The sequence below is a fragment of the Arvicanthis niloticus genome, chromosome 14 (genome assembly GCF_011762505.2).
Source record: "Arvicanthis niloticus isolate mArvNil1 chromosome 14, mArvNil1.pat.X, whole genome shotgun sequence".
NCBI lineage: Eukaryota > Metazoa > Chordata > Mammalia > Rodentia > Muridae > Arvicanthis > Arvicanthis niloticus.
The window spans coordinates 49,631,859-49,659,361 of record NC_047671.1 but is presented as its reverse complement, the minus strand read 5'-3'; the positions used below and the strand labels follow the sequence as shown (position 1 = coordinate 49,659,361).

Sequence of the window (27,503 nt, the reverse complement as noted above, 5' to 3'; positions counted from 1 at the left end):
GGCAGCTGGTAATTTCACCATTTTCTGGCTGTGTGACCTTGAGAAAGAAGTTTAATTTCCCTGTGCCTCAGTTTCACCATCAGCGCAATGGGATTAATGATGGTACTCTGCAGTCAGGAGTCCATGCTATGATAATTATGTCAATGCTTGACACACACTGCCTTAAATCACAGCACAGGAAGCATGAAACTGTTAATCTTTCGATTCTCGCTGGCCTTGCGGGTCATCACACGGTCAGGACTTGGAGAAAGATTTACAGACGGACACAGCTCAGGCATGTACACGAATGGGTTCCTGTCTGTGCATGCACACATGAGCACACACACAGCTGACAGCTTCACACACTGACAGGCGCACGCGCGGGTACACACATTCAGAAACACACACAGGAGGAGGCTGTGGGAGGTGGAATCTGAGTCATCGAGACCAGAGCTGTGGGTGGTGCTTTTGTCCTGATTTCCGGGGCTCGGTGCTCCATTTCGAACAAGGAAATGTTTGGAGGATGGCGAAGCTAGCTCAAGAGTGAAGAATCCTTTCCTTCATGACCTCTCTCCCAGGCCCACTGTCCTTAGGTCCCAGCCCAGCTCAGTGTCATCCGGGCTCTTTTCGCTGCCCCTGCCCCCACTCCACTGGGTCCCAATAGGAAGGGAAGGGCAGCTCATGGGAGGTGACTTGAGATGAAGTCAGAGCAGGCTTGAGATGACGTCAGCGCAGGTGGGCCTGCTGCTGCTCCTCCCTGGAGAAAGATCTGGATGGCCCTGTTGGGGAGGGCGTGCAGAAGCAGCACAGGGTAGTGGCTAAGGCAATCCTCCTGCATTAAGGGAGGAGTTGATCCTAGATTTAAGCCCTGACTCTGCCACTGTGGATGCAGTAGAAGGAAGCTAATCATACCCAAGTCACTGGGGCTCTTGTGACTTTCCGATGACATCGTGTACATGGACATATGCTTTCTCCAGTGTGACACACTTGGTTTGGAATGGCACTGAGGGACAGAGTACCTTGTGCAGCCCAATCCTGGCAGTCAGTTGCCTCCCCTTCCACAAAGCTGCCCCGGTCCCACACCGTGATGCCTGGGGAAGAGGGAAATGCTCAGAGGACCTGGAGCCTCAGGGACCACCCCATAGCTGCTGCTGACGGCGCAGGCCCTGCGCTGTCCAGATCTTCTCTCTGACTGGAAGATGATTGAGTCACAACCTTGTCAAGAGGGAGAGGACACTACTGCTTGCCATGTACCTACTGTGTGCTAGGGGCTGTGCCAGGAGCTGCCCACATGAGCTCCATGTTCTCCCAAAGCTTGGGATGTAATAGATCCCAGCATCCTTTGTGTTCAAGACAACAAGAAACAGAACTGCTTTGCCCAGGAGGCAGTCCACACATAGAGTAGGAGTCTGAGCAATCCTGTTCCCCCATCCCTCAGTGGCTTTGGCTAATGTGGGTGGGATCCAGGAACATAGTACCAGAATACCTTCAGCTTCTTTTGGACGTGTCCAGTTCTATGAGGCTTTGATGGGACAGGGTCTGTTTGTCAGGTCAGTCTCTTGTGAGCCTGAGGGCAATAGTGGAGCTGATATGAGCTAGTTAATCCATTGGAAGTGTCCCCAGGTGTATGCACTTGGCTTCCAGCCCAGGGACAGTGACATCAGGGAAGGGACTCAGGTGCAAGGGACACAGGTGCGTGGAGGTGGGGGTGGAGTAGGGGCAGCCTAGACACCTGCTGAAGGCTCAAGCCAGTGCCAGTAGGTGGGTGGATGGGGAGGGGGTGAGCAGCAGATGGACAGGGGTGGGGGTGGGGCAGGGATGCTGAATCAACTCTGCAGCCCAAGGTGACTGAGAACCTTGGAAGCACTGAGTGTGAAGGAGAACGGGGAAGGGGAAAAGAGGGCCACAGGGAGGAAACACCGAGGCAGCCAAGGCCAAAGGCAGGGGTTGTTGTTGGCAGAAAATGATCAGCTGTGAGATGCTAGGGTCAGAGAGCATGGGCTCTTAGCTCAACACCACTACTCCCACGCTATGTGGCTAAAGGCAAACGCTGTCCTTTAGTTCCCTCAGTTGTGAGAGCAGAGAACAGCCAGTGTCTAACCCCTGAGCCTCTGCTCCTCCCCCAGGGAACTTAAACTTTATCTAGGCAACCAGCCACAGGACTTCAATCACTGTTGGGGCCAGGAAGGGCCTCCACAGTAGGTCCCAGGGGCCAGTTTCTACTCCAGCCAGATATCTCTCTCTCTCTCTCTCTCTCTCTCTCTCTCTCTCTCTCTCTCTCTCTCTTTGTGGAGAGTATGGGGTGTCTTTTTACATTTCTCCCCAAGTTTTCCCTCTTGTTTATTGGCTGAGCACCCAGTAGATGCTTCTAGAATGTTCATTGACAAGATGGCCAGTATGTCAGGTACCAGTGTGGCTGGCACACTGTTTACTAACTGCTCCATGGCTGACTTCTGGTTGGCAGATATTTCTAGAGAAAGAAGGTCTGAGCTCTACCCTTGGGACCTCCCAGAGCAGCGAGTGAAGGGCCTAAAATGACAGTGCCACTGAGGTGACTGCAGGGACATCTGCAAACCAAGACCAACACTGGAAGAAAAGAATGCTGTGTGGTTAGGCTGGGTTGGGGAGCTGGCCCCTGGAGTGCTCTGCAGCAGTCTTCCTTGGCCCCAACAGTGATTAAGGTCCTTGTGGCTGGTTATTCAGCAGCCAGGCCGGAAGAGAAAGCCAGTAATTAACAAGCTGGCACTCACACAACCGCATGTCAGCACGCCCAAGTGCAGGGATAGCTGTCTGTCAGTAGGAGCTGCTGGTGGAATTTTTTAGACAGCTGGGCTCAAGCCGGGAAATGAATATAAGTTACATTTCTATGCATCGTTGTTCGTGGTGGTAAAAAAAAATTAATCAGTGACATAGCTGTGACACATACTCATTTAAGAGTCTACAGAGAAATGTTCATTTGTCAGAGGCAGCAAAGAAGAGATTATGTGTCAGCTGGGGAGGGGTGAAATATTTATACAATGGCTAATAAACACCGGTGTGTAAGGGGGGTCAATTGATTGTGTCACTGGCCACATGACAAATACACCATTGAGCGGCCGTGGGCACTGCCCCTGTGCCCGGGGGCTCCATTCTGATGACAAATACAAAATGTGTCACTGTTAATGCTCCTGTCGACCACCCGTGCGGCCCTCTTGCTGGCTGCCCGACTGAGGTTCTGGGAAGCAGAACTCCCCTGGAAGCTGCCTACCCCAACTTCATTAACTTGGACTTGAAGTTGGTAAATTACTCCCCAGATGCCAAAACAACTGCAGAAAACCATTTCTCTCTTTGTATGTGTGTGTATGTGTGTGTGTTTATGTGTGTATGTATGTGTGTATGTATGTATGTGTGTGTGTACGAATGTATGTGTATATGTATGTGTATATATGTGTATATCTATGTGCATGTGTGTATGTGTGTCTGTAGGTGTATGTGTGTATGTATATATGTGTATGTATATATGTATGTATGTGTGTGTATGTATGTATGTATGTGTGTGTGTGCTCTGTTTTCTTAAACATCATGCTTCCAATTTTCAGAAGACCAGAAAAATGCTTGTCTTCACTCTGTCTCCACCAAGGCCTGGTCACCAGTTGTGTCCCCTGGGAAGCCATCATCCTCAAGCTTTGCACACTCATGCACTGCCCAGAGGCAGCTGAGCTAGGGATCATGGGATTTCATCCTGGTAAGTTTGTTCCCAGGAACAAACTTAAAGTCCCCTCCCAGCCTCCTGACCCTCTGGTACCTGCATACCTAAAGTGACAGTCGTCTCCTGGGACATCCATCATCCCAGGCAGGTAATCCCCTGCCTCTCTTTCATCCTTGATTAGTCAAACTTTCCAAAGGGGAATGTCACATCAGGCTGGTGACTGCTAGCACTTGAGCCCCAAGCATATGCAGGGCTCTGTGCAAGCATTATCTCAGGGAGTCTTCACACAGTCCTTGAAATGGCATAGGGAGGGAATCAAAACCCAGACAAGTAGCTTGCCATGCTGCACAGATGAGGTGGGAGCAGACAAGGTCCATCGGACTCCTGGGTACAGCCTCCTTGGTCACCTGCCTGACCATCAATTCCCAAGTGTAAGTCAGCTTCTAAGAGACTGACCTACAGCCCAGAGGATGGGAGTGTTCACAGCTCTGCCCATCCTAGACTCTGCTTGGAGCATGTACTCCAGCAAAGCCTCTGTCTTTCATCTGATCTGGGGCAGGTAGAGCTGTTTCTGATGGCTGAAGGGTCCCATCATCCCAGAGACAGGGAGGCCCCTGCCGGGATTGCTGTTGGTTCCTGTTCCTGTGACACCCAGCACCATCATTTGATTTGGGATGGGATGACACTCTGAGAAAGCAGTTGCAGATGAGATTTCACACGTCTCTGTGAATGTGGAGATTACAGATAAGCACATGCCACAACTTGTTTCTACTTTTTCAAAATGAGATTCCTCCCTTCTGAGGCTGTACTCCACCTTAGAGTCTGTTCCACAAGACTGTTTGTAACCTATGTGATGATGATGATGATGATGATACAGCTTAGATACTGGGTGTTTGCTATCAGCTGAGTGTTTCATATTCTGGTTAGTCCTCATAATCCCACTTAAATATGAGAAAACTAAGAGATAGTAATTTACCCATGACTTCGTAACTCGTGGGAGCTCGGATTTGAACAGAGAAGCCCTTATCTAGACTCTTGCCCTTTGAAGTGTTAGTTCAATCTTACGGAAGTCATAGTTGCACCCAGGCCTGACCCTGGCTTCCACCATATCAAACTCTGCTAGCTCCTAGCAGGTCTTGATCTCTTCTGTCTCTGGATCTTTGCAGATTCTCTTCCTGGTGTCTGAAATGTCCTTCCTTCTGCCTGCCATTGAAAGGCACCTCACTGGGGGCTGGTAAGGGAATACTTTGTCTCTCACTGTCTGCCCTGTCTTCATCCCAAGGCTCCAGAGGCAGTCCTGTTTTGCTCTGGTAGACGGCTTTTCCATAACCCCATGGCCTATAGGACTGGCTCCAAGATGTTAGCAGTAGAGGCGACTTGACAGATCTTGAACTAAATAGACTGGTGCCCCCAGTGCCCATGCCCAGCTTCCCTGGCATCTTTATCACAGCTCTGACTGGGTCGCTCTCTACCCCCAAATACCACAGGAGTCTTACTGCGCCTCTCTTTGTATCTCTGTAGTGTTTGCCTCAATCCAGCACCCCTGAGTATGAATGCCCCCTCTTGCTTCTGGCTCTTTTTTCTTGGGATGTTTGGTGCATCTCCTTTGGTAAGTAGATTTAAGATTCATTCTCCATGTCTCTTTAGGAAGTCTTCTTGGATTTTGTCAGCCTGGGTGCAAACACTCCAGAGTGGGAAACTGAGTCACTGTGCTCTTAATAATCGGGGTTTAAAAAAAAAAAAGACAAACTTTTAAACTCTGTGTGTGTGTGTGTGTGTGTGTGTGTGTGTGTGTGTGTACAGACACACCAGAAGAGGGCATCAGATCCTATTACAGATGGCTGTGAACCACCATGTGGTTGCTGGGAATTGGACTCAGGACCTCTGGAAGAGCAGTCAGTGCTCTTATAACCACTGAGCCATCTCTCCAGCCAAATCTTTAACTTTTATTTTTATTTGTGTGTATGTATGTGCCTGCTTGCTTGCTTGTCTGTATAGGTACCACATGCATGCATGCCCACAGAGGTCAGAAGAAGATGTCAGGTCCCTTAGAACTAGGATGACAGGTAAGACATTCAGGGTGGGAGGCAAGTCTGTGTCCTCTGGAAGAGAAGCAAGTGTTCTTAACTGCTGAGTCATCTCTCCAGCCATGTTCTTAGTATTCTGTTTGTTTTTGTGATTTTGTTTTTCAAGACAGGGCCGCTCTGTGTAGCCCTGGCTGTCCTGGAACTCATTGTGAAGACCAGGCTGGCCTTGAAGTCAGAGATCCACCTGTCTCTGCCTTCTGAGTGCTGGGATTAAAGACGTGTGCCACCACCAGCATATATATATATATATATATATATATATATATATATATATATATATATATATATAATTTATGTGCATTGGCGTTTGCCTGCATGTATGTCTGTGTGAGGGTGTCAGATTCCCTGGAACAGAAGTTTCAGACAGATGTGAGCTGCTACATGGGTACTGGGAATTGAACCCAGGTCTTTTGGAAGAGCAGCCAGTGCTCTTAGCCACTAAGCCATCTCCAGGCCCTGTTCTTAGTTTTCTTATTGTCTGACCCAGAAGTCTTTCTGAATGTTTGTTAAGTGAGTAGGTAAATAGACAAGTAACCCTGGAGTGTGGACAGCTACAGAAAGAGAGTGCCCAGTGATGCTGTGTTTGGAGTTTTGTTCTAAATCTTGTGGCCTCAATTAGGCTAGGGAGGGACTAGCAGCTAGCAGTTAAGTCTGAGTTTGTTCAAACAGACTAAAGGGTTGTCCTGAATCCAAATAGCCTGTGTGACTTCAGGCAAGTTACTTAATTTCTCTGTGCTTGAGCACCTCATCTGGACCACGGAGGCTAGTAATATTGCTTATATGCTAAGATCGTGTTCAATTTAATAATTTGAGTTGCATAAATGTGTTCAACACCTATTTATTGCTGCAAAGAGACCAGAGTAGGTGGAGGAACCAGGAGGGATCGTGCTGTCAAGGCCATAGCGGGAATAGGCTCAGAATCTTGGGCATGGGTACAGCTGATAGCCCTGGACTGCCAGGAACCTGTGTCCTGGCGCCACCTCTGCCCCCAAAGGCTGTGTGACCTCAGATGGGTCTCTCCTCCTTAAGTCTTAGTTTTCGCCTCTTCAAAATAAGGACAGTAATTCCCTTCCCAGAACTACCCAATAGGATTATTGTGGGAGATCACACAAGATAATATATATGAAGAAGCTTCCAAATGTGCTCAGGGCTGTATAAATACAAGGGATTACGGTTATCTGCAGGCGGTTTGTAGGGGCTTAATTATTAGCGTTCACAGGCACTGCAGCTGTGACGCAGCCCTGCAAATGTGCCCTTGGCAGCTTCTTAGCAGGAAGGGCCCAAGGCAGAAACTGAGGCTGGGTTGCCAGCATGCTTCTGGGGGGATGGGCACTGGAGGCACTGACACTGGGCAGCCCAGGTGCTTTTAGCCCAGGCCTGCTCTCCAGGTGTAGACCTGCAACAGCCGGTGAGCAGTGAGGAAGCAGGAGAGGAGGCTCGTGCCATTGCTGCCAGGAGTACCACGCTTCGGATGCTTCCAGAAGTGGATCTTTCTTGTGGGTTCGATCCTGGCAGCTTGTCCTCTGGCTGGAGGAGCTGGAGATGGGCACCAGCTGAAGATGACTCGGCATTTACTAGACCCAGCTGGGTGGAGGGGTAAAGAGGCGCCCAGCCTCACAGCGTCTGAAGACCCAGAGCTGTGCATTTTGGACATGGAAGGAGGCCAGAAATTCTCTAGGAAGCCAGAACAAGGGCGGCAGGGGCTCCATGCTTTATGTTGAGGGCAAAGCAGCAGAGGGGACCTGGGGCCTGGCTTGAGAATGGATGGCTGTGGAAGTTGGAGTTGTGATGGAGGTGGGCGTGGGGTGAGGAAGGGAGTCCTGAGATGTTAGAAGGCATTCTCCAGAAGTAAACAGGAGATGCTCTTCTCAGTGCCACCATCTGTTTACTTACTCAGAATATTCTTAGCTGGTAGCACATACCTGTAATCCCCATCCTTCGAGGACAGCGAAAGAGGATTGTTGTAAATTCCAGAAGGAGGAAGAGGAGGAAGAGGAGGATGAAGAAGAAGAGGAGGCATGGAAGCAGAAGAGGGTCTAGTTGAGAAAAGAATGAGGACCATTGAGGTGGGGGGATGGGGGGAGACCAGAAAGGGTGCTGAGGTTGCTGTGAATGTGGTCAGACTATGTTAAGTACACACCTGAAAATATTATAATGAAACCCATCATTCTGTATAATTAATACATGCTAATGAGAAAAAGGTTTGATTATTTACTTTTAATTATTTTAAACTTAAAAAAAAAATCTTCCCAGAGAGCTACAACAGTCAACCGGGGTAAAGACAACTCAATTTTATAAATATTTATTGACCATCTTCTATTGATGACTCCGTAAAGTCCCTCTCCTCAAAAGGTTAGAGTTTAGAAGTGAAATTGTCCCAGGAGGAACAAATTGCAGACACAAAGACAGAGAGGCAGAAGAGATCACGGTAGCTCGGTAGACAACCCCAGGTCATGCAAGCGGTTGGGGGCTTGGCCCACAGAGGAGTGAGGCTGAGATTGTTTACATTTGAGAGGCCAGACTCAAGTGTCCACTAGCACCATAGGAAAAAAAAAAAAACCGGCAAGTGGAAACCTGTGTCCCACATTCTCCACTGTCAGGCGGGGCTGAAGGTAGGGAGGGTTACCTCAGCTGCAAGCCCAGACAGCTGTCAGAGACTGGATGTGTCTGTCACTGACCAACTGTGGGAGCTACTAGGTCTGTGTGTCCGCCTGATGCCTCCACTCACCTTTATTAGCATCTGTGAACTGTGACTCAACAGTAATAGCCCTTCACGTGGGCCTGCCACCTCTGTCCGCCTAAGCTTTATAATCTCTCCAGGGAGCAGAGCCCAGGCCTCCTCCTCCCCTACCATATTCGTGCCTGACGTTGTTCTCCACACAGTGAAGTGCTGTGCAGAGACCAACCTGCAGAAGATGTAGCAGCCACTCCTGTTTTATAAGTGAGCAGAACCAGCTGACCCTTGGGTGTCTAAACTGTAAACCACAGACCTAGAACTACCATGTGTTTTAGTTTTCTAATTCTTTGAGATGGGATTTACTATGCAGCCCTGGCTGGCCTGGAATTCATTATGTAGACCAGGCTGGCCTCAAATTTACATTGATCTCCTGCTTCAAGCCCCCAGAGTGTTGGGATTATAGCCTACTGTGCTTGCTAGGCTACTGTGATTGTTTCAGCCTCTCCCTCTCCTTCCTTCTCTCTGCCTGGAGCTTCAAAGCTGCCCAAACTGTGACCTGGTTCTGCGAGCACAGCCCTGTTCTTCTGAGCTCAAATTGTAGACTATAGACTTGGTCCCTTCACACCCAAATCCCACACTTTGACTGCAGCCCAGCCTTGAGGGCATGGCTGAAATCCTGGTTTACGTTGTCTGTTGCCTGAGTGCTTCAGGCTCCTGCCCACATCAAGCCTCGGTGTTCCCATAAATTTTTCCAGAGTGGGGGACCCCTCCCGGCTTCATCTCAGAACCTTCCCTTTGGTTAGAGCTGTCAGGAGAGGCAGGATCAGTGTAGAGAAAACTTAGTAATAACACCAGCGCAGGCAGTGGCGGCTGCTGTATAAAGACAGATTAAAACCTCATCGGGTTGGGATAGGAAATAATTCAGCAGCTTGGCCACAGTGGGAGAGCCTGAGGCAGCAGGTGCTGATGGCTGAACGTGAGAGCGCCACTGGGGTTGGGAGTGTTCTGGCTTTGGGGGTTTGCACCCCTCCATCTTAAACCCTCCACCCCCAGAGCCACCTTCCTTTGTAGCCTGTCTTGAAGCCAAGATTGACACATTCTGGTTCCCTAGGGAGCAGTGAGGGCGAGGCAGGCTGAGGATGTGTAGTCCCTGCCTAGTTCCATACGCAGGTTCATTTACTCCTCAGCTGGACATCAGTTTTCTCATTAGACTTTATAGTCTAAGTCTCCTCACCTAAACTATAAGCCCCAGGAAGCTAAGGACCTGGTCATTTGTGTCTTGCAATGTATCTCCTGCATGCAAGAGGGGCTTACATGTTGAGTGAATGAATCCATAGATTAGAGTCCTGCCTCTTTCAGATCAGCCTCAATGACCTCGCTGGCCTCAATTCTCTGAGCTGTAAAATGGGTTGGGGTGCCTCTAGAAGGGCCATCTCAGGCCAGTGGGGACTTGTATGTATCTGGTTAAAGTTAGGCCCGGTGTGATGCTACAACCCCAGCACTGGGGTGGTGAAGTCAAGAAGATCAGAAATTCAAAGTCAACCTTTACAATATAGCGAATTCGAGGCCAGCCTGGGCTACATGAGACCTTGTCTCAAAAAATAAAAAATAATTTTTTTTTTTTTTTTTTTTTTTTTTTTTTTTTTTTTTGCTAAACTGATTATTTTTCTTTCAGAAAAGAGAAACCATGTCTGACTCCCGAGTTGCCATCGGGGGGCGCCCTTGTGCAAGGCGCTGGGCACGCGACGCCTTCGCAGGCTCCAGGGTGAGTTCGGCCGTGGCCACCCCCTCTCCCCCGCCTCCGCCTTTGGGGGTTACCTTCTCTCCCCTCCGTCCGGTTCACACGCCCACCCCAACTCCAGCCCCCGTTCCTGCTCTAAGGAGTGTCTCTGCAGCCCAGCGCCCCTCCATCCCCCACCCAGCCTAGACTCCTTCCACCCACGCAGCCCCATATGCTGGAAAGAGCCTCCCACTCCCCATCTGTCAAGCCGCTTCCTTACCCCCATTCCCCAGCTCCGCCGCCATCCCCTCCTCCGGGAAGCCCTTCCTGATTGACAGAACGGGGAACCAACCTTGCATGACATTTGGCCCCTGCCCCACTGTCCTAAGCAGAGGGTTGTGTTGGGCGAGGGATGAATTCAACCTCCGAGCCTGGGGTTGGGGACAGATGCGCGAACTCTGTGAGCTTCAGATCGTGGAAAACCTTGCCAAGGCTCAGCAGCCAAGCTGGGAGGGAGCCGCCCCCCCCCCCCCACACACACTTTTGTCCAGCTTCAGAGACAGGAGAATGGGAAGACCCCCACCCCCGCAGGTGCGGGATTGTGGTAGGGACGGGGACGCAGGGCCTGGGGAGCCGGGTGCGGAGGAACACGGTCTGTTTTTCTCGCCTGAAGGACTGGTTTCATTTCGCAGATTGATTATTGCTGCATGTGTGGATGTGTGCGCGCGCTGGGCGTTGTTAGCTTTTTCTTAAATGTACCTTGCTTGTCTAATGAATGTTTGATTGCACCTACATCCGGAGGCTGTTTTAATGAAAGGTGAAGGCTCCTAGAGGGAAATAAATAAATAAAAGATTGTTCCCCATCCCTTTGCACCTCCTTCGCCCAACAACTCTCCGTCCCCAGCTGTCTTCTGAAGCCTGTGCCTCGCGGACGAATTCTGATCTTGTTTGAATGTTCTTGTGTAAAGGATGCTTTTCTCCCGGGGAAATCAGCCCCCTCCATCGGTCAATCTCCGTGCTTTTATTAAGGGCGTGAAGGGGAGATGAATGAGGAGAGAGGGCTGGGGGTGGGGGAGCCCTTTCGCTCCCGCCTTCACTCTGGAGTGCAGCTTTACTCACTTGTTGACTGGTGGGTTCTGTGTCAGGCGTTGCCTAAGTCAAGTTCGACCCATCAGGATGTGATTAACAACCCACAACTGCATTCTGACTAGGAATCTGCTGGATTTGAAAAAGCCTCAGTTTCTTTACCTGTAAAATGGAGATCATCATATTCATGTCCAGTATTTGGGTGTTAGTGCATTATGTAAAGTTCACTTAAGTGCAAAGTAAGCGCACTGCAGAAGCGGCTGTAAGTATCTAGGGAACAGGGGTAATGCACAGACCCCCGGAGACTGGCGGAGAGGCTTTGAGCTTGCCTTGAGAGATGGAATGTCTGCGGCTCTGTTGGGTTTATCAATCTGAGGTCATTACCAAGGCCTGTGTGCCAGACTCTTGTTCTCCCCTCTGGATTCAGCTGTGAGAACAGAAATGGCCTCTGCACTCCATGTGTCACCTGCCACAGCTCCTTAAAGGCCAATGCAGCGTAAGAAGGGCAGCTGCAGGGTACAGAGAAGGGTACCCCAGCTACACCTGGCTTCTCAGACTGCAGTTTCATCAGGCAGAGATGAGGCCTGTCTGGGCATTTGCCTAGTAGAGGACGCTGAGGTAAGGGAGTGAAGTCATGCTGATTGCAGAACTGAAATGCCAGTCTCCCACGGTGGTGCTTAGAGAACAGTCCTGGGGGCGAGTGTGGTTGGCACATGCCTTTACTTAATCCCAGCACTGGAAGACAGAGGCAGGCAGATCTCTGTGTTTGAAGCTAGCCTGGCCTACATAGAAAGCCCAAGAGCCGCCAAATCTCAAGCCCCAGCCCCCAAAACAAGAATGAAAAGAAGAAAAACAGTGGTCCTGGGTTCAAATCCCAAGTTTCCTATTTTCTGTCTTTGTGACCAGATCTAGTTATTTAGCCTTTCTGTACCTTACTTGCCTCTCCAGTTACCTGGGTATATTCATAATGAAAGGCTAATCCTAACTCTCCTGTCATTGGATTTTTGTGGAAATGAATAAGGTTAACATTCAGTAAGTGTTAAATAGTATTGATACTCATGGGTACTGGAAGATCAGATCACAGGGTAGGGATGAAATCAGGAAGTACCTTATACTCCTTGGCAAAGGGTCTGGACCAACCTAAGCACAGCAGGGAATGGGGGAACTGTCAAATCTGCATCATCCTCAGTATCATTTCTGGTTCCTCATTTTACACCTAAGATGCAGCTGTCATGACTCATAGAGCATCTGACCATCTCTCACCCCTTCCACAGGCAGCACCCTGGCCTGTGCTGCTACACATGGTTTCCTGGCCTGACTCTCCTGCTGTCTACTCTCCACGTTGAAGGTAGATGGTGTCACTGCCGCCCAGTAACCTTACTTCTCACTAGGGGGCAAAGCCAGGATTTTCATGGTGATAGGCAGACGCTGTGAGGTGAGGCTTGTTGCCAAGTCTACCCCTCCCTTCTTTAAAAAAAAAAATGACAACTGTTTATTCGATGAGCTCATATAAGCACTCTGTGATATATATGTAGAGGTCAGAGAGCAACTTTGTGGGAGTTGGTTCTCTCCTTTAACCCTGTGATTCCTGGGGATCAATTTCCTCTGGGTGACCAATGTCTTAAGCTGTTGATATGTCTCACTGGCTTCCCCCTTGGTTTTTGGCCTTATTCTGTAGCTCAGGCTGGCCTAGACTATGTAGCCTGAGCTGGCCTAGAACTGGATGGTAATCCTGTACACTCCTCCCTCTTCAATCGATCCTCCAGCCCTGCTGGTTGTCTGCACCCCTCACAAGCTTAAGTGTGAGCTTGGGAGGAAGTTCCTGCTCAGGATTTGCACTTGATATTCTATCTGCCTGGTCCAGCAGCGGGTGTCAACAACACTAGGTCTCCCCATCACCCCTTCAGGCATAGGCTCAGTGAGGCCTGCCTTGTAGAGCATCCTGCCTGAGTGCTCGCACTTATCACTACCAAACACTGCAGGACACTGCAAGTTTACTTGATTACTTACCACGGGACACTCACCACCTCCTCCGACAGCAAGCTGCATGAAGACAATGCTCTTGTTACATTGTTATACTCTTGTATCCAGGCACTGCCTGGCACACAGTAACCTCTCAGTAATGATCTGTTGAATGAGTGGGTTGAATTAATATGTGCGGGAGAAACAGAGTGGTACAATGTACAGAATGGGTGGGGCCATTTTGAAGGCAGGGAGGGAGACCTTGACAAGCATACCGGGTGGGGAGAGGGCGGTATGTGTGCTCAACTCACATCCACCAAAGACAGATCCTGGAGAGGGTAGGCTGCCTGAGAAGTGTGCTTCAGTCCCATCTGCATGGTTGGGTACCACTTGGCTGTGGAAGAAAGGACAAGGTGAAGGATGGTGCGGATGATTGTTGCTTGTTTCCGGCGTCTTGGTGGTTGGTGGTGCCAATTACTGAGTTGGGAAGGGGAATGGGCTGGGATGACTGTTACTGATCTCAGCATCTCTCAGCCTTTGTTGCTTCCTCTTCAGAGTGGAGAGGTTGCATCCTGCCACTATCTGAGAGTGATCATGAAGATAGAGAGAGATGAAAGAAATGGCAAGCCTTTGTGGGGGTACCTAGTGGGTTCCACTGTTGCTGGTCTGGGGAGATCTGGCTGGTAGGCGAAATAGTGACCCGTGGTGGAATCTGATAAAAGGCTGGCCCGGAAGGAAGCAAACACCTGGAAAACTGATTTGGTCCATATGCGTAGGAGACAGTCAGGAAAGGGAGAGAACAATATGGTATGAGGTGTCATGGGCTTGGCAGAGGCAGGACTTGGCTGATTCTAGAGTGAAAATGAGTACCGGGGCAAAGGCTGAGGTTTAGTCAGAGGTTCTCAAGCAGAGAGTCCACAGGGTAGCTTGAATCTAGGTATAGGCAGGGGGCGGGGTATAGACATAGTGACGTGGTGAGACAGAGGATGGAGAAGACAAATCTGAGTAACTGGACAGGAAGCCTCAGAGCACAGCCACTGTGTCTTCCTTTCCACGCCATCCCCTAGTTTTGCTTATGTGGGGGAGGGGACAAGTAGGGTAGAAAGTCATAAGTTTACTTTGATGGTTTTTATTTACTCAATTATTTTTGTAGTTTTGGAAATCAAACTCAGGGCCTTGAGCATGCCCGGCAAGTGCTTTGCCACTAAGCTACACCCCAGGCCACAGTTTTGTCTTCCAGATATCTGGGAAGTGCTGGGCAGTGGAGTCTGAACCTTCAGAGTTAGCCCTGTCCTGTCCTGAGAGGTCAGGCTCTGGGGAGCAGAATCACCACTGGGCAAGCTGTTACCAGGCACCCTCACTTTGCAGGGAGGGGCTTTCCAGTGTCAGTGTAGCCAATAAGTAAAAGGTAGACGGACCCAAGGCTTACAGAGGCCTGGCTTGTCACCACAGACTGTTCAGACAGGGTTGAAGAGTCCGATCTGATGTTTACAAGTATCAGAGGTTGGACATGTGGTCTTGGACACCTGGAGAGGTCACCAGAGAGAAGTGGGGTTCCTGAAAGTAAAATGGCTTTTAGAGGAGCCAGCTGGTGGGCATTCCCTTGTTCATCCCTTCTTTTACGAGTTCATTTTATATCAATTCAGTCTCCTGGGTTTCAACACAGTATGATAGATACAGCCGCCATGTGCCCACTCGGCACTGCTGAGCTGTAGGCCGCTGTGGGAACTAAGCAAACCAAGCTCCTGCCCCCATAAGCTTATGTTCTCCCGAAGAGACAAAAGAAAGAAAAAAGGTGTGTGTGTGTGTGTGTGTGTGTGTGTGTGTGTGTGTGTGTGTGTGATAAATAATAAATACTAAGACAGGAAAACAGAGAGTGGTACAAAGTTGACATTTCAAACAAGGTGATAGGGAAAGACTTCAGTGACAGGAGATGAAAAATACACACAAGGGTCAGAGTATGCAAGGCTTTTTCTGGTGGTAAATGTATATTTACCAGATATCATTGTGCCCACCCGTAATCCTGGTATTCAGGAGGCTGAGGCCAGCCTGGACTACATAGTGATACCCTGTCTCAAAAGCCAATATAAGGTTAATGATGTAGCTACATAGCTAACCTAGAGTGCACCGCGCCTTGGTTTAGGTTCCCAGAACAACGTAAATTTGACTTGATGGCAAATGCCTGTAGTCTTAGCACCTTAGAGGGAGAGGCAGGAGGATTATAAATTCAAAGTTATCCTTTACTACTTATAAGTTCTAGGTTAGCCTGGGTTATTGGAAACCCTGTTTCAATGTATGTATTTTATAAAAATATATTTGTAGCTGAGCATGGTAGATTGTGCCTGTAAGGGAGGCTGAGGCAAGAGCCAGGTGTTTGAGGCCAACCTTGACTACATTGTGAGTTCAAGGCCAGCCAGGGGGAGACCCTGTCAAAACATAAAAATAAAGAAACATATATTTGTACTTATAAAATATGCATTCACATTGCTGAAGAAGGCCAGTGGGGTGTTTTGCATTGTGTGCTTGGTTTTGCTTTTGTGCATAGAATCTGTTTAGCTGTTCCTTGGGTTCAGTCCCTGTGAAAGAGAAATGGAAACAGGAATGTGCACTGTGGGGACCTGGGCTCAAGGTCCAGAATCAGACTTTGTTCGTCCATGGGCTGATCGAGAACTAGAACATCTTCTGGAGTGTCTGGAGCTGGGCTGCTGGTTGCTCTTCTGTATCATGCATCAGTTGTGGATATAGAAACCCTGGATGAGGTCATGCTCTAAGTCTGATGTGATTTTGACTGCAGGGAGTCCAGAGGATGCTGTCTGTCAATAGTACTGTAACACCTGGGGCAACAAGGCTGAATGGGGGGCTGAGCCAGGTCATATTGATCACCTATGTATTTAGAATCAGGAACCCCCTGATGACACACACACTGTCATCTTTATAGAAGATTTTTTAAAAAACAACAACAAAAATATAAGTGCTATAATCTTATTTGGGTAAGACTCTTAAAAGTCACTCTGATTTCCATGCGTGAAGAGGTGGAGGCTGGGGTGGAAAAGCAAGGTGAAAAAAGAAATTTTGAGGAGCTGAGGCATCTGGGAGTCCCAGAAGACCCCTGGGAAGCAGGAGAAACAGGTTTAGTGGGGTTCAGCTGGGCCTGGGCTGTATGTCCTGCACTCATCTCCTGAGAGAATGTCTAACACAGGTAAGAAAGAACTCCACAAGCTTACTGTGTCCGGAGCCGTGGAATGGACAGAGTAGATGGTTGATGGTGTGAGTCCTCAGGTCATTTCCTTTATCTAAAAACCTCTTACCCAAAGCTGGAGGATGGGGAAGAGGCTTCTGAACATGACCTGGCCATTACACTCATAAGCCTACAGTTGATGTGGTTCCCTCCACGAGGCAGAGCCAACAAGATCAGTCAACAGCCGGGACAGACAGCACCAACTGGACTCAGTGGGGAAGAGAGGGTGGGTGGGAGATGGAGTCGGTAGAGGATTTGTTGGGGGTTGTTCCAGGGGATGGGGGGAGAGAGTTGGATGACCACACTACATTATATAAGTATACAAAATGGTCAAAGAAATTGTAAGATTTTTAAAAAGCTAGCTCTTCAATTATTTTGTCTATATGTATATCTCTAGACCCATTTTTTAAATTATAAAAACAAATACTTTGTACCCTCTCCTCTTTTTAGAGATTTCTTGTTGTTTGCTTTTTGTTCGTTGTTGCTGTGTCTGTATGAGGATGACAGACAGAGTTGTGAGCTGCCATGTGGATGCTGGGTATTGAACTCAGGTCCTCTAGAAGAACAGCCAGTGTTCTTAACCACAAAGCCATCTCTCCAACCTCTTTTAAAGACAGGGTTAGGGCTGGAGAGATGGCTCAGTGGTTAAGAGCACTGACTACTCTTCCAGAGGTTCTGAGTTCAATTCCCAGCAACCATACAGTGGCTCTCCACCATCTGTTATGGGATCTGATGCCCTCTTCTGGTGTGTCTGAAGACAGCAACAGTATAAAATAAATAAAATAAATCTTAAAAAAGCAGCTACTCTTCCTGAGGACCCAAGTCCAATTTCCAGCAACCATGTCAGACTGCTCACAACTATTTATAGTTCTATCCCCAAGAGCCAAGAGATTAGTCTCCCTGGACTTGGAGGTCAGCTGTACACATGTGGCATGGCATACACACATATATACATATATGTACACGCACACACACATGGGCACAAACATATACATACATGTGGGTACATACACACAGGCACACATGAGCATATACATACACACACAGTGACATACACACAAATGGATGGATAGATAGATAGATAGATAGATATAGATAGATAGAGTTCACTATGGTGCCACATACCCTTAATCCCAGTATCTAGAAGGCAGAAGCAGGCAGATCTCTATGAGCTCCAGCCAGGGCTATATAGTAAGACCCTGTCTCAAAACAAACAAATAAAAATAAATGAATGATAAAAATAAATATTTAAAAATAATAATATAAAGATGAGTGGTGTGTACCTTTAATCCAACATTTGGAAGGTATAGAGAGTTCCAGGATAGCAAAGGCTACACAAAGAGAATGAGAAGTAGGAAGGAAAGAAAGAAGGAAATTGAGAGAGACAAGATCTTGCCAGGTAGCAGCCTAGGCTGGTCTGGAATCAGTCTCCTGACCGATGGAATTTCAGGCATGGGCCACCATGCCTAGCTTCACTTACCCTGCCTAGATGAAGAAGGAGGAGGAATATTTGTACTGCAAAGGCTGGCTTCCAGGCCTTGGTTCAGCTCTTACCCCAGCTCTGGGCCTAAGGGGGTATCCAGAACCTGTTTTATTAAAGAAGAGGGCCCCAAGAACAAAGTAGGAAGAAGAAAGATTGAGACATCTCGGTCTCTTGCCTGGAGTGGACCTGTTCTTTAGCAAGGCACTTGAAAGATGGGGGTGAGAGGTTTCTTGGGCAGCCTCTGAATTATCAGAGTGTCTCTGCTTTTAGCTTCTACTCAGATGCATGATGCCTAGGCCTTGGCTTGGGAGGCCCTGGCTGGCTGGCTGGCCGGCCCAGGTCACTTTTTCTGTGTCTTGTCAAATAGATGAGCAAGCTGCTTGTCCACTGTCTATAGTCACATTTCTATTTCTGCCATCAAACACCATGATGAAAGCAACTTATAAAGGAAAGCATTTAATTTGCGGCTTACAGTTTCAGAGGATTGGAGTTCATGATGGCAGAGCAAAGGCATGGCGGGAACAGCTGAGCGCTCACATCTTGATCCTCAAGTAGGAGTCAGAGAAAGAGACACTGGGAATTACAACTGGGGACCAAACATTCAAACACATGAGCCTTTGGAAGCCATTCTCATTCAAACCACTATGTTCTACTCTGCAAACCTCCCCTCACAGGTTCATAACATAGTGCAAAAATGCATTTAGTCCAACTTCAAAAGTCTCCATAATCTTACAATCTCAACATATTTAAAAGTCCAAAGTCTCTTCTGAGACTCAAGGCAATCTCTTAATTATAACCCCCTGTAAAATAAAAAAGCAAACTACAGTCTCTCAATATACTGGTACACAGTTATACATTACCATCCCAAAAGGGAGGAAAAAGAGCAGAGTCAGGAAATACTGGCCCATAGCAAGATCAAAACCCATCGGGCAAACATTAAATCTTATCGCTGTATGCTGCTGTTAAGGGGCTTAGATGGCTCTGCCCTTCTGGACTAGCTGATCACAACATACATCTCTCTCTAGGGATCATTCCACTCCCTGTGTGTGATGCTCCTTGGCCGATCTCCCGTGACTCCGACATCTCCAGCATCTTGGAGTCTCAGTGAAATCTAGGCTTCACTTTTATGGTTTCATGACACAGCATCTCAGGGCCTCCATGCAGGGGCTCCTTTGCCATATCCCTGGCCTCAGAGGTTCTCTTTAACCATGGAGGAAGATTCTATAGCCTCTTTACTCCTGCATCTTTTGTGTCTTTAAAACCAGAACCCTGGGCAGATGCTGCCCAGTTCAGTTGTGGCCTGCTTGGGTTGGAACCTGTGCCCCCAGCCCCAACTCTGAATCACCTTTGCAGCTGCTTTCTTTGTAGTTACCTTTTAGAAGCCAACAGAATTCCTCAGGCCTTTCCTTTTTATAAGTTGGTGACTTCGTTGGGTGGGGCCTCATCCCAGGGCAGCTTTCCTTTTATTCCATTTCTGAATAGGCTTTTCTTTAATCTTTTCACCTCTTTCAGCACAGACCTTGGCCTTAAAGTTAAATTTCCTGATGCTCTTTTTTTTTTTCTTGCTCCAGACTGTACACTTTGTATTTCTTTTAGCCCTGCCTGCACTTTTTCATTGTATCCCCGCCCCCATAAGAGTGATTACTAATAACCACACAACAGAATCAGTATCAGGCTGTCTTGAAGTCTCCTCTGTCAAGAACATTAATCCAATACATTTCAATTTAGCTTCAGGCAGATTCTTAGGCTGAGAGCAGAGAGCTGCTGCATTCTTTGCCAAAATATCACAAGTATGGTCTCTAGCCCAATTGCTAATATTGTTCCCCCACTGAAACAGCTGAGCTGGGCCTCCATAGTCCATCTTGCTGTCAACGCTACTGCCTTTCAGGCTTGTACTAGAATGCCCTACTAAGCCTCTGTTACAGTCAGTATTTAACTGCTTTTCTAATCCGAAGTCCCCAAATCTTCCATATTCCTCCAAAAATCCAGCATGGTCAGGCCTGTCACCTTGGTAGCAACTTCTGTCTCTGTTCCTCCCTGAGTCTAGTCAAAGTCCAGCCTCTTTCCGGGGAGCAAATCACAGAGAGGAGAAGAAGAGAGGGATTCCAAAAATGACCAGTGAGGCCTTTGCAAGGTCTCAGGCTACTAGCCGGGGATGCTCAACTGAGGATGACCAGCCACATCAACCCTGCCATTTCCAAGCAGTTTGAACCCTGGCTGCCCCTACTACCAGGAAGTTGTCAACAGTGAAGAGGAAGAATTTCTCTATCAACTGTGACCTGGGGTTGGTGATGAATACCAGAGATGGTAGGATCAGCTAGAATAACATGTCACACGGTGGGCTGCGTGCAGGAATGCTGGATTGGGTAACTGGCAAATTGAAAGGCTGCTTCATACTATAATGGTTAAAGAAAAAGAGAATTATCTCATGCCTTTCTTTTCGTCTATCAAGGTGTCAGCGTATGCTAATTACCTGGCAGAGGCTTCCACGGAAAGAGGAAAGAACAACTATTATATTTCGGAGGGAAGATTTATCTTGTGTTGTTGGCGCCAGTTGGAGGAGGTGGGGTGGCAGGGGGGTCAGGGAGGCAACTCGAGAACTGTTGCTTGACTTGAATGGAATTGGAAATGGCTTTGAACTGAGCTTTCTCTCCTAAGATTAGAAATAATAAGCCTCGCTGAGAGGGGCTTTGCACCGCATCGTGGGCCAGAGAAGGACACAGCATGGGCAGAAACCTAAGCGCCCAAGGATTGTGGGGAGGGCTCAGGTGGATACGGGCTCCTCCACCAATCCAGTGGTTGTACTAAGGGGTTATGTGGAGTGGGGTAAGGAGCTCGAGCTAAGGGCCAGGGAGCCCTGACTTTGACATCCTGGCTCCATTTCTCTTGGCTGTGATCTGTATCACTTGACACCATCTTCCAGATCCTCAGTTTCCTCTCCTAGGGGAAGGTCCATAATCCCTCCTTTCTGTGATTACTGTCAGAGCTGAGTGGGATCCTGTAAAAGAAAGGCTCTGGGCAGCTCAACTAACAATAGCGCCTATGGTTATAGTTTTTCAACGCAGATATTTTTTTTTAGCACTGGAGTCCAGCAGGCAAAAGGGAATAGGACTCTGAGAGCTGCCTGTAAGGGAATCACCACAAATGGAAGCCCTGCATGTCCTTTGCTCCCAGCCCCTCGGGGTCCTAGAACAAGGAGAAAGGAACACAGAAACAGGCAGAGGCCCTGAAGCCTTATGCGAGCTTCGTTTCTTTGTACCTGTTATGATGATAATAGCATTGACCTTGATGATGGCTTGAAATGCATGAACTCAACATGGAGCCTGTCTCAGGAGGTGATGGGGCCAAAGGTCACCCCAGAAAGGGACTTAAAGGAGCCCAGCTACCGTTGTTGCTGCTGAGCAGGGGACTGCCTTTAAGAGGGGCTGGTCAGGGACCAAGATTTGTTGGCCAACATTGGTTGACTGGCACATCTGAGGAGGTCCTCTTCTCAGGGGTGAGGAAGCCCCAAGATCTGATAAGCTGACTTCCTTCCATACATCGACCTATGTTAAATCCCAACTGTCTCAAGCTCTTCTCTTCAGGATCAGCCAGGTGAGAAATCAGTGAGCTAGAGAGAGGCAGTCTGGTCTGGGAGCAAGTGTCCAGATTGTAACAGCAGGGATCTGAGTTCAAATCTTAGCCTTCAGAAATACTTATCAACTGTGTGAACTTGGTCTGGTTCTCCGTTAGATACAGCAAGCACTTCGAGGTTGAGTTAGACTCAAAGCACCCGGCACACAGTAGCATCTGGCGAGCAGATATTCCTAAGTGGTAGCGGTGCTTCCTAAGCGTTGGTCATCTTTTCTAGCTGGACTCAGTCTAAACTGCCCTTTGGCTGAAAGTAAAATTAGCTACTTTATGTACAGATACTCGAGGAGCAGGGTGCTACCAGCTGGCTGAGTGGCAGGCAGAGGCTTTGAGCAGGTAATGGCTGTCAGAGACCAGCGAATCACAGGTGTCTTGGGAACAAAGAGTTACACTCTGACACCAAAGCACAAATATGAAGCCCAAGAGGCTTTGCCAACGCTAAGCTGTTTTGATCATTCCCGGATGTGACAAATATCATCACATGAGAGAGGCGGGGCCTCTTGCACTGAGACTCCTTAATTGGCAGCTGGTGGTTCCTGAAAGAGTGGCACTGGGCTTGACGGGACTGGTCCCAGAGCAGCCCCCACCACCACCACCACCACACACACACACATCCCATATCCCTTGTGGCCCCCGGCAAGCCTTCATCAACCCAAGCACTCACAGTGGCACTGTGTATCAGGCGAAAGAGGCTCACTACTCCAGACAGACGTTCTCAGGTCCAGCCTTGGCCTTCACCTTTCCAGGCCCTTTGTGCCTTGTTCCTGGAGCCCAGGCTGTGCGCCAGTCTAATTGAGCTTCTTGACATTGCCAAATGCACCAGGCTCTGTCTGGCCTGCAGGCCTTTGCATATGCTGTCCTCTCTGCCTTGGATCTTTCTCCTATCCTCCCTCCCATCCACCTGGCCAGCAATGACAATTGCTACTTAATAACAAAAATAATAGCAGCTTACCTTTATTGAGCACTTACTCTGAGCTAAGTGCTTCCCAAATGTTTTCTTATTTAAGCCTTACAACTTCCGAAATAAAAAAAAAAAAAAAAGAAAGAAAGAAAGAAAAAACTATGACAATTGACACATCACCGTTTCCACTGTTGAACGAGCTATTCTAAGTGCTCTGTGTGAATTAACTCAGTCCCACGGGGAAAGTTACCATCATTATTTCAACTTCTCACATAAGAAAACTGAGTCACAAAGAGGCCAAGGAATATGCCCCAAGTCACTAGTTCAAAGCCACAGGGCTCACACTGCAGCCTGATCCCAGAGCTGAAGTCTGCACTGCCAGCTTCTAGAGTCACCTCCTTTCTCAGCACCGGGTCAGGACCAACATCTTATGGAGATCAGTTGTGCATCCGTGGGGCCTGAAATGGGCCTGTCAGGCACAGGCTGGCCCAGCACTTTAGCTTCAGATCCTAGCACAGCATCTGGCCTGCATCCCGGCTCATCTGTGCTGAACCTGTCTGAACCAAGCAGGAGCAGTCTTTCTCCTGGTTCCTCTTTTCGATCCCAGCACTTGGGAGGCAGAGGCAGGCGGATTTCTGAGTTCGAGGCCAGCCTGGTCTACAGAGTGAGTTCCAGGACAGCCAGGGCTACACAGAGAAACTCTGTCTCAAAGAACCAAGAAAAAAAAAAAAAAAAAAAAAAAAAAAAAAAAAAAGAGAGAGAGAGAGAAAAGTTGCAATTGCACAAAATCTCAGCTTTAGTTTTTGCATATATCTGAGTTTTGTTGTTATTTTGAGACAAGATTTCACTATGTATCTCTGGCTAGCCTGAAGCTCTCTATCTTCCAAGTTTTGGGATTATAGTCTTGTATCACCGTACATGGCTTTTGGGGGTTTGTGTGTGTGTGTGTGGAAGGGGGGGAGGTTGTTGTTTTTCTGATGCATTCATCTGAATTGGTATAGAAAGTACAGATGGTAAAACTTTTGTGGAACGGGATCAATCCTAGAGCAAAATGAGGAAGTGCCAAGTGTGCAGGCAGCCGCCTCCTGGCGCCCTTGGCTCTCCTGCCCTCTGGGGATGTGGATCTTGGAGCAGAGCAGAATCCATGTACCAGCTCTCCGTTATGGCAGGTCTGAACTTAGGGTTCCTGTGGGGACAAGGGCGTCATCCCATTTACTTTCTGCCCAACCATGACCACATGTTCAAAGGGTCAAATTAGTGACAGAGGAGCCAGAAGAGTGCAGCAGGCTCTGGTCTCCTTCCACACACGGTTTCTGTGCTTCAAACGTCACACCTTTGCTTCCTAAGCAAGCTCCTTTCTTGTTTGCTTTGTTTTGTTTTCTTGAGACAGAGTCTTGCTCTGTAGCCTTGGCTGGCCCAGAACTCATTATGTTACCCATACTAGCCCCTAACTTGCAGCAATCCTCCTGTCTCTGCCTTCAGATTGCTAGGATTACAATCGTGGCTTCAGCTTAATTAAAGTCTCCCACCAGAGTTGATTTTCCCACTGCCGAGTGTGGTGTTGTTAGCTAATGCCTGCTGGCTTTTCACAATGCACAAAGAGGGGCTGCCAAAGGAATGGGCAGCTCAAAGGTGAGTGAGGGCCTGGGGACAGAAAGGGCCACTTCGCCCTCACTATCTCTGGGCGGGATCTCTTTGGCAAGGCTGTGACCACTGATGGCTTTTCCCTGACAGTTATAACCAGCACAAGCCTCAGCCTGCACTCACCCTGTGAACTGGTGCAATCAGGGGAAGAGTTGGTTCTGACAGCCCTCATCACTGCACCACTGACCCCACCCCCAGGTGCGCAGCCTGCCCACCCAGGCTGGGAGGCGAGAGTGCCTTCCTTTCCTCACCAATAAAATGTAGATAATGATAATACCTTCCTCCCAGGCCTGCGGTGAAGATCAGATGAGAGAAGGCAGGGAAAAGTGACTTACAGGCTATAAAAGACTCTGACAAATGCTCATTATTTCTTCCTATTCTTCTCCTGGAATTTATCAAACACTTTATGAGCCCTGGGGGTGTTTTTCCCCACTTCTATCTTGCAGGAATTTCTCTGACCCACAATTCTCCTGTCCTCTCTTGCTGTACCATAGGAAGGCAGGGTAGTGCAGTGGTTAGGGAACGGCAGGCAGGCCTATGTTTGAATCCTGGCTTGATGTCCTTTGAGGGATGACCCAGGGGAAGGAATCATTGTGGGATCCATTAGGTTTCCCATGTTAAAATGGGTATAAAGATGAAGCTTAAGCATAGGATTGATATAAGGACTGAGATCATTTGTGTCAAACTCTTAGTACTGTGCCTGCGACAAGTTCAGGCAGCATCTGCTGGACTGTTGTGTGATTTATTCTCTCCAGCAGGCATGCCTACCCTCTTGGAGTATTATAGCCAATGAAAACAGACCTTGGACTCGATTTTCACAGGCTTCCTGGTCTCCACAGAAGGGGTAGATTCATTTATTCAGCAAATCCTTTCTGAGAATCTTCTTGGTGCTGGGTACTCTTGGAGCAATAGGAAGACTAAATTATAGTCCCTTGGACTGGGGACTCCCATAATACAGTAGCACACATATTCATTCATTCATTCATTCATTCATTCATTCAGTGCTTACTTCTCATCCATAAAGCTCTGTCCTGGACTTGGGAATACAGAGTTGGGGGGAGAGGGGGTGGCAGGAAATGAGAAAAACAAGATCAGGTTAAGGTCCCTTTGTTGGCCTTTCCATGACATGCCCTCCCATTTCTGTCACCTGGCCTCAGTTTCCCCATTTGAGGGTTAAGAGGTCATTCAAGCTGATCCTGATCTCCTAGCCCATGCGGACACTCCAGGTTTCTGAGCCAGGGTGGACAAATGCCGAGTGACACCCCGTCCCTGCTCCCGGCCCACGTGCTCACTTGGGTCTTGAGCATCGATCGGCTAGGAGCTCATTAGCAGCCGCACAGCCGTCGCTGCATGTCACAGGCTCTTAAAGTCTCCATTACTGAGGGACCTCGCTCCTCTGTATTTTTAGCCTGCATCTGGAGGAGATAGCTGGTGTCTCCTGCAGTTATACATATCAGGCTCAGTGCTTTCGACAGCTTCTCAGGCCTCTGGGCACCTGGATGGAGGTGGGGGCCCCAGAGCCACTCGTGGAAAAAAATAGTGGGAGGTGGGGAGGCAGGGGGTTCTTTCCCCACCCATAATTCTCTAACCTACTCCTGTGGGCCTACCTTCCATGTATGACAGAGACAACCCCCACACTTCCAGGATCCTGACAGCTCTTTGGATGACATAGGAATGAGGGCAGGTGATGTCAACTTATGGATAAAACCCAGGCCAGTTAGATGTCCCCAAGTATCAGCTACCATCTTTAGCTTCAGACAGGTAGAGCAAAGCTTGCAGAAGCCACCCATGTCTCACAGTCAGATCAGGACTCTGCCTGTGGGGAACAGAGCCAGCCTGAGTAGCCAGCCAGCCTATAAGGACTGTGTGTCCCAGACCCCAGAGCACAAGAAAGGATGCTTTTGCAGGCAATGACTGTGAGATTAGTGGTCCCTGTGAAAGACAGCAGGAAGAGGCAGAGCATTGCTTGCTAGGGAAGACAGGGAGGTTGAGAGATACCATAAGGAGGGAATCCCTCCTTTGAGGAGGGAGCCAGTCCCCAGCCTGAGGTAGGAATAAAGCTGTAACCATGTTGAGACTGGACTTCAGGAAGAACACAAACTCTGTCAGCAACAAGATCCATCCTCCTTCCCCCATTTGCCATGTAACCAACTTGCTGGCAAAATAAGACAACAGAATAATAGTATCAAACGGTTCTTCTGCCAGCCCCAGTGCACCAGATAGGCTCCCTGTGTTTCCTCATCAGTTTAGTGAAGGTGGGAGCTATGATAATTATTCTCATCTTACAGATGAAGGAGGTGGAGCTCTGAGAAGCCAAGAAGGTCATCCACGTTCACACAGCTGGAAAGCACCACTCAGAGGCAGAGTTGCTATTCCAAGTACCAGCACATCCCTTGCTGTACCAAAGCCAAGGAGAAGAGTGAGGTGAGTTACCCAGCCATGCTGACATTTTGCTGATGAAAGGAGGAAAAAAACATAGCATTGCCAGGGTGTGGAGTTTCTGGCTGAAGCAGGTTATCTACTTTCCTCTGGGATTATCAACTAGGGGCTGGGCTAAAATAGGGAGGGATTAGTGGGGATATGGTGGTTCCCTTCTTCAATCCTAGCATTCAGGAGGCAGAAGCAGGAGGATCTTTGAGTTCTAGGCCAGTCTGGTCTACAGAGTGAGTTCTAAGACAGCCAGGGCTACACAGAGAAACCCTGTCTCGAAAGAAGAGCAACAACAAAACAACAACAACAACAAAACAAAAACAAAAGAAAACACAATACAACAAAACAAAAACAAAGAAAAAAATATGGACGGATGGATGTCACATGGCACCCGTTCTGAGTACCACTTGTGTGACAAGATGATGAATACAACAGCAAATATTGCTGGAATATTTTCCCAGGGCCAGGTGTATTGGCGGCGTTGCTTCATTTAATCCTCAACTCTCCTGTGAGGTCTGTTCTTAAGTAGATATGGGAATGAAGCTCAGAATGGCCAAGCAATCTGCCTAAAGCTGCACAGCTAATAAGAAGCGAAACTAGGATTTGAAATGTAGTCTGCCTGCCTTTTGGATGTCAGTGTTAGAGGCCTGTTGGAGAAATAGGGACTTTGGAGGCCATTAGCCAGACTGGAAGCTGGGAGTGGGTAGAGGAGGGGCTACATGCTTTCAGGAAGCACTTAGCATTTCCCCACTATCACAATGAGGCTCTCAGCTTCCTGATATTCAGGTTGGGAGGACTGCCTGGTGCCTTTCCTCTTCTTCCATCAAAGTTCTCAGACCCCACTCCCTTTCCTGCTTCCCCTCCCCCAATGCCCTAGAGATTCTGCACAGAGTGTCTCCTCAGGAAGAGGGGGAAGCCTGCTATACCTTTGTACTTCTGGAGGGGTCAAGAATAGCAATGGGAGTGCGTGTGAGGATA

At 48.4% G+C, this 27,503-nt stretch overlaps 1 long non-coding RNA gene across 1 annotated transcript in view; it reads left to right on the top strand.

Moving 5' to 3' along the window:
• Positions 1–10,119: 10,119 nt before the first annotated feature.
• LOC143434339 (uncharacterized) overlaps positions 10,120–27,503 on the top strand; it is a 48,725-nt gene continuing 31,341 nt past the window's right edge. Inside the window, exons 1-2 of the long non-coding RNA XR_013103779.1 lie at positions 10,120–10,196; positions 26,384–26,519. This is a non-coding gene — a long non-coding RNA (uncharacterized LOC143434339). The remainder of the gene's footprint in view (positions 10,197–26,383; positions 26,520–27,503) is intronic.